Here is a 7,173-nt window from a genome sequence, read left to right as displayed (position 1 = left end):
TATTTTGTTGTTGTTATTGACAAAATTGTGAGATATATTCAAATAAACAAAATAATTCAGACACGACAGGCTAAAAATTATGTTATTATTATATGTTATATTATTATAATATGTTATATTATTAATAATAATACTGTTTTAGCACTTTATGCTCTCTTTTTTTTTTCTGGCTAGGCTAACAAATGAACTATAGAAATTGAATGAGCTTCCTGAGATAAATACAAGGTGTGTTTACAAGCTATTTTAATGACATCCATTGACTGATGTTTGTTGTAATACAACTGATTTGAATTTTGAGCCTTTGTTTTATCAAAAATAACTATATTATACACTATATTATACATGCATACCTACACACACACATATATATACACACACACACATACCGTGTATATGTATACACTATACAAATAAACTTGAATTGAACTGAATATAATATAGTATATAATATAGTTACAGTATGTATGTATGTATATACAGGTGCATCTCAATGAATTAGAATGTCATGGAAAAGTTCATTTATTTCAGTAATTCAACTCAAATTGTGAAACTCGTGTATTAAATAAATTCAATGCACACAGACTGAAGTAGTTTAAGTCTTTGGTTCTTTTAACTGTGATGATTTTGGCTCACATTTAACAAAAACCCACCAATTCACTATCTCAACAAATTAGAATACTTCATAAGACCAATAAAAAAAAACATTTTTAGTGAATTGTTGGCCTTCTGGAAAGTATGTTCATTTACTGTACATGTACTCAATACTTGGTAGGGGCTCCTTTTGCTTTAATTACTGCCTCAATTCGGCATGGCATGGAGGTGATCAGTTTGTGGCACTGCTGAGGTGGTATGGAAGCCCAGGATTCTTTGACAGTGGCCTTCAGCTCATCTGCATTTTTTGGTCTCTTGTTTCTCATTTTCCTCTTGACAAGGTTCAGGTCTGGTGAGTTTGCTGGCCAGTCAAGCACACCAACACCATGGTCATTTAACCAACTTTTGGTGCTTTTGGCAGTGTGGGCAGGTGCCAAATCCTGCTGGAAAATGAAATCAGCATCTTCAAAAAGCTGGTCAGCAGAAGGAAGCATGAAGTGCTCCAAAATTTCTTGGTAAACGGGTGCTATATATATATATGCGTATGTATGTATGTGTGTGTGTGTCTGTGTGTCTGTGTGTGTATCAAAATGAAACAAAATGATAGAGTGCATTACATATACTTAAAGCAACAGTTCGCCCCAAAAGGCATTTAAACATTAAAAGTACATTTAATGTTTGAATTTCATAATACAATTGACATAACTGGCATAACTTGTTTGGAATGATGGCAAAATTTTCATTTTGGGGACTACTATTCCTTTAAGCAAGAACTAGAACTAGAACATTCTAGTGTCATGAGAAAGAGAGAGAGAGAGAGAGACCACAAACCTGTTGTGTTTTGATTGAATCAGAAGGAGGCTGCAGGAACTGGCAGCCAAATTGCGTGTGTCGGAGAGAGATAACATTGCTGCGAGTGCAGCCCCTTTCAGCTCCTCTCCTGGAGTAAAAAGCAGTTACTGACTGTCTACACCCCACGATGAAAGCCTATAGAGACTGAGTCACCCTTAAAGAAAAGACGAACACGATACCTCTTTCAAGCACTCTGCAGACATCTGGAGAGGGGCGACAACGTATGAAGTGTCCCGACACAAAGAGAGAGACATCTGTCTACAGGAAGAAACACAAGCTGAGATGATAGACCTGTGGTTTATTAAACATGGATTCATGGCTTAATGGCAAAAGCCTGTTAAATGAGAGGAATGAACCAATGCAAAGCAAAACACTGAACAAAAAGGCACAGAAATGAAGCTACTCACAAAGTCTTTTATAAAGGTGTTGTTGCTAATAAACAATTACTTGTAATATATGCAGACAGTCTTTGAAGTGGCGATGCTTGGCCACTTTAAAGCATCTAGTTTATTTTTAGCACTGCTCTGCACTGGAATATTGCAAATTGAATTTGACACTGAATGTAAGATGGATAACTAAATACGAACTGTGACTGTAAACATTGTTTAGCTTCCTCATCTACCTGTTTTGATTCACAGTGCTGAAAAAAAATGAAATGCATCAATATCTGAGGTCTGTGACAGCAGAGGAAGAATCTAAAGTTGATAATATTCAAATAATAAAACAGAACGATCAGTTCCACACAAAAAATGAAATGTTTTCTATATTTCTCACGCTCTCTCACACTGCCTGTCTGTTTTTGTTATTCTCCTTCTCCTTGTCACTATTGCTTTTGCCTCCCTCTCATTTTTCCTCTCTCATCATCTTCCATCCCTCTGTTCCCAGCAAGCAATAGCCGTCATTTCAATGTCTCGGTTAAGTATAGACCTGATATAGTCCGGCTATGTGTAACCCACTTCTAGCCCAAATAACCTTGAATTTGGTTTCATGTCGTTTTTTGGCAAAATTACTTGTGAGATGTATGATATTCCATCATGTAAGCAAAGTCAATGGCGTTTACAAGGTGTTTGGTTTCATTTCTTTGACATGTTCAATACGTAGCCTGAGCGTAGCCACGATTTAGCTCGTAGTCCGAGCGGCTATCTGTAGCCCACTTATAGTCAAACCTGATTCACTGTAGTTTTTGGCCAGACAGCGCATGAGATGGTTGATATCCCATCATGTTCACAGTGTCAATAATATCTAAAGATATAAGTGTCATTTCATGAACAAAAGGGTTCATCTTTTTTTATGTTGTCATTTATCCGTAATGTTTTAATGTTAAGTGTGATACCATGCTCTTGATTTGTATTAGATTTTTTTCTTCTTTTAAATATCTTAAGTTATTTAAAATATTTTTTTTCATTTTTATATTTTTATTATCTTAAGTTGTTAAGTTGTTGTAATTTTTTTATCATAATATTTATATTTAAGTGTATTGTATTTATAACATTTTATTTTGTCATTAATTCTTTTGTATTTTTATAATTTTGTATTGTCTTAAGTTGTCCAAGTTGTTAAAAATGTTATTTTTCTTAATAAAAGCTGTATGTATGGATTGCCATTTTGTTGTCTATTAGATGTATATATGTAGTCGTTTAATAGCCGTCTAATTGATGACTAGTCTATGCTTGGGCTATGGTTAGATGTCTATTAGATTTTCACTGACAGCCCAAATTCAGCCTTATTTTAGCCTAGACGCATATTCACCGTCTATTAGACGTATATATGTACCCAAATTTAGCCTCGTTTTAGCCTAGACGTCTAGGCTATATTTAGACGTCTAATAGACGTCTTTTAAACGCAAAATTGCTTGCTGGGTTGACTGCCATACATATTTATAATGCATCAAACCTTAAAGAACATGCAGTCTCTTCGCTCACAAACTCTGTGTTTGTGTGCACATGTATAATGCGCAAGTTGTCATTCTGCTTCTGTACATAATGGTACTGAACATGTGATGGCAGCTAAACTCTCCAGTAATATCAATGAAATGACTATCATATATGTTTAATCTCTGAGGTTCGTGAGCAGGCACTGTTCATATTCGATCACAACAGCTGAGTTTCTAAGAGATGAATTATTGTTTACTTTGTTCCTCTACCTTTCATCCCTTTGTATGTGGATCTCTGTAGTTCCTCTGTGGTTTCATAAGAATCCACAGCCTTTATAGTATGCCAACAGAAGTTTTGCATCTATCAAGTTAACAAAGAAATTCACATTTACTCAAAGTTTTTTTTTTTTTCATGAATATACAAGAATTCATTAATCTGATCAATCGTCAAATATTTTGTATCAAATATTTTGTGTAATCATTGGTATTTGACAGTTGTTCTTGAAAACAGTTGTTTATCTCCTACAATGTGCTAGTTTCTTGAAGTATGTACTGTCTCATTTCAAAATGAAAAAACTTCATGTATATTTTAATTTAATATTTAATTTGGTATTTAATTTAATTTAATTATGTAGCTAGACAATATAATAATGCAGTCAGTTGAGCATCACTGCAAAATATATGATCATTTTGTCTGGGTTTATTGTGCAATACTGGCCATTATTCCTTATTATCTAGTAAGTTCATCCTCAAAAAGGTTTGAACTATGAATATAAAAAATATATATTCCATACAGGGCATAGCCAAACACTATGCAATATGCTTGACGCTGAGTTTGAAAACAACTAACATTACCATTGCCTAAAGCAAACATACAGTGTGAAAACATACAGGACCTGATTGAAATGCCCATTGCCGAAGGGAATCTGCATGGAACTTGTGTAGGCTCCCTACATAGGTAATATTCTGATCTCTGGCCCTCAAATCAATGAGGGTTAGAGATTTGCATTTAACCTGCATATAATTATACAGTCAAGAGCTCTATTTGATAGTGTGCTTATAAGATCCAAGATTCATAAATGCTGTGCACAACTATGGCAAAAGTAAGAGAGTTTATTTCATGATAATACCTGCCTTTCTGAAAACTCAGATACTAAAACAAGATCACTCACTTCAGTCCAGTTGTTTTTCTACGCCATTTAAAAAAGCATATATGGTTGAAACTGGCTGTGTTTTTATACTACTCTTTCATCTTAAAAGATCAAGGAAAATGTGATTGCTCGTGATATGACCCCATTAAGTTCAGCAAACACAAAGTGCATTGCAACAGAGTAGTCTGCGTTTCTTTCGAGATGTATAATCCAGTTTCCATTAGTGATCCTCCACTAAAAGCCATCGCTCAAGTGCCGAAATTGGACGTCGTTACACAATGCCTCTCTATTCGACACATTATTCATAGTCCTTATTTAATCCTTTATGAATCTTTTATGAGTCTTGTGTAATGCCCAGAGGCAAACTGATTGTCAAGCATTTTCTCTTTTGCTGTCATCAGCCATTGTTATTGAAAGCTGCCTGAACATGATTTTAAAGGCAAAATGAAATTATATAGAAGGAAAACAATAATTTGAAGGACTGAATTGTTCAAAATAAGAAAGTTGCCCAAGTTGTGTAAATACTTGAACACATACATGGATTTTTTTATTGATAGGGTTAGTATAGAAAGAACAGGATCATATTTGAAAGTCCTCTGCATCACCTATAGAGTTTTATTAATGATTTCTGAGGATGAGAACATATCATTTCTACCATGTTAATGTGTGCCACGAGGAGGATGCTTTTTTCAGCAATAAAATACACAAAGTAAGCTTTGCTTTGCTATCCTAACTGTTGAACATATTGTTAAATTTAGTTCGATTAATTAAAAGGAGCAATTGTATGTGCCTCTGTTTGCTCTTCTCTAGTGCCTCCCTCTCCCTCTGTGTGCAATAATGATGATGTCTCTCTGATTCTCACAAGTGCCTTCTCTTTTCCTGTGCTTTTGATCTGCGGTTTCATAGGTCAGGAGGCATGCTAAGAAATCTCAGTTGCAGTGAGGGTCATTTGTCAGACACCAGAGAACATGTGCTCATTACCACAGAACTTCACAGGGACGTGACCCCTAGTGCCTTCCAATGTTTGCCCGAGAGTATACCAGATATATACTGAAAGCAAGTGCTCCACAACTACGATACCTCAAAATGAGCTGAGTGTGAAGACATAGGTATATTTTGAAAGCTCAGTGCAGCATATGCACAGATTAAGAAAGATTTAATTACATTTTTTCAAAATTTAAATTCACTGCTCAATGATCCAGTCATAACGATTGGCAGCTCACTGCATGAAGGAAAAGATTATAGGTGAACAGTGTTGTACATTTTGGTCTGTTTCTCCCACAAATTGCTGAATGGTTTCAGAAGACTTGGAATAGCTCATTAGCTGCCAATGTTCCAATACTTATGGATTTTGAGTTTCAGAGATACACTTGAATAGTCTCTGAAAACCAGAGATTGGTTTTTATAAAAGGTCTTGTTGGACTGGTACATTTTGGTCCATTTCTCCCACAAATTATTGAATGGTTTCAGAAGACATATAGTGCATTAGTTGTATGGAGTAGTTTTATGATACTTTATGGTGCTTTTGTATGTGTGCGTGCGTGCGTGCGTGCGTGCGTGCGTGCGTGTGTGTGTGTGATTTTACCTGGAAACTGTATGTCCTAATTTATTTAATAAATGGAAAAGAGTAATAAAAGAGAATACATGGAAAATGGAAAACATTTTTGAAAGGCATGATTGTGAGTAAATAATGACAGAATTTTCATTTTTGGGTGAACTCTTCCTTTAGTAAAAAGGCCAAAAAAAGTTTCATCACAAAGTAATAATGTGAAATGCTGGCACTCAGTCACACTTACATTTTTGATGTAAGCTCCTTGTAAGCCGACTCGGAGTCGGCACTATCACATTTCTGCTTTGATATTTCTTGTCAGAACACAGCACAGTGTTAAACAGTACTAGTGCTTAGATGCTGGGGGGCAAACTGCTCTGCAATTACCTAGCAGGATATTGAGCAAGATTCAGAGCAGCGATGCACACTCTGGCATGGCACATGTAAGACACCACTTACAATTTTCTGCATCACATCAAAGACCTAGGGTTTGTACACCAGCATCTTGGTGACTAAGTCTTGTCTGATAGCTGTGACCTACTGTAAGAGGTTTGTAAAAGCTGGAGCGGGGGAACTGTGAGCGGACACCGCCGCCTCGGGGGATCTGTGAGCGGGCACCCCCGCCTCCGGGGAACTGTGAGCGGGCACCGCCGCCTCCGGGGAACTGTGAGTGGGCACCGCTGCCTCGAGAGCCTTGCGAGCTGACCACGCCGTTCGCACCGACATCAGCGGGGATTCCTGCTCCTTAAGCCGACTCGGAGTCGGCACTATCACATTTCTGCTTTGATATTTCTTGTCAGAACACGGCACAGTGTTCGGTTCCTACGCAGTTCTCCGGCTCTGTGTCATTCTCTCAGGGAACAGAGGGTCCTGTTAAACAGTACTAGTGCTTAGATGCTGGGGGGCAAACTGCTCTGCCATTACCTAGCAGGATATTGAGCAAGATTCAGAGCAGCGATGCACACTCTGGCATGGAACATGTAAGACACCACTTACAATTTTCTGCATCACATCAAAGACCTAGGGTTTGTACACCAGCATCTCGGTGACTAAGTCTTGTCTGATAGCTGTGACCTACTGTAAGAGGTTTGTAAAAGCTGGAGCGGGGGAACTGTGAGCGGACACCGCCGCCTCGGGGGATCTGTGAGCGGGCACCC

At 37.3% G+C, this 7,173-nt stretch overlaps 1 long non-coding RNA gene across 1 annotated transcript in view; it reads right to left on the bottom strand.

Moving 5' to 3' along the window:
• Positions 1–1,449: 1,449 nt before the first annotated feature.
• Positions 1,450–7,173, bottom strand: part of LOC107670273 (uncharacterized) — a 66,482-nt gene continuing 60,758 nt past the window's right edge. The window contains exons 2-3 of the long non-coding RNA XR_001632077.1: positions 1,623–1,701; positions 1,450–1,531 (exon numbers count right to left, since the gene is read on the bottom strand). This is a non-coding gene — a long non-coding RNA (uncharacterized LOC107670273). The remainder of the gene's footprint in view (positions 1,532–1,622; positions 1,702–7,173) is intronic.

The sequence above is a fragment of the Sinocyclocheilus anshuiensis genome, unplaced genomic scaffold, assembly GCF_001515605.1.
Source record: "Sinocyclocheilus anshuiensis isolate Anshui unplaced genomic scaffold, SAMN03320099.WGS_v1.1 scaffold253, whole genome shotgun sequence".
Lineage (NCBI taxonomy): Eukaryota > Metazoa > Chordata > Actinopteri > Cypriniformes > Cyprinidae > Sinocyclocheilus > Sinocyclocheilus anshuiensis.
The sequence above is the reverse complement of the archived record's forward strand: the minus strand, read 5'-3'. Positions and strand labels throughout refer to the sequence as shown.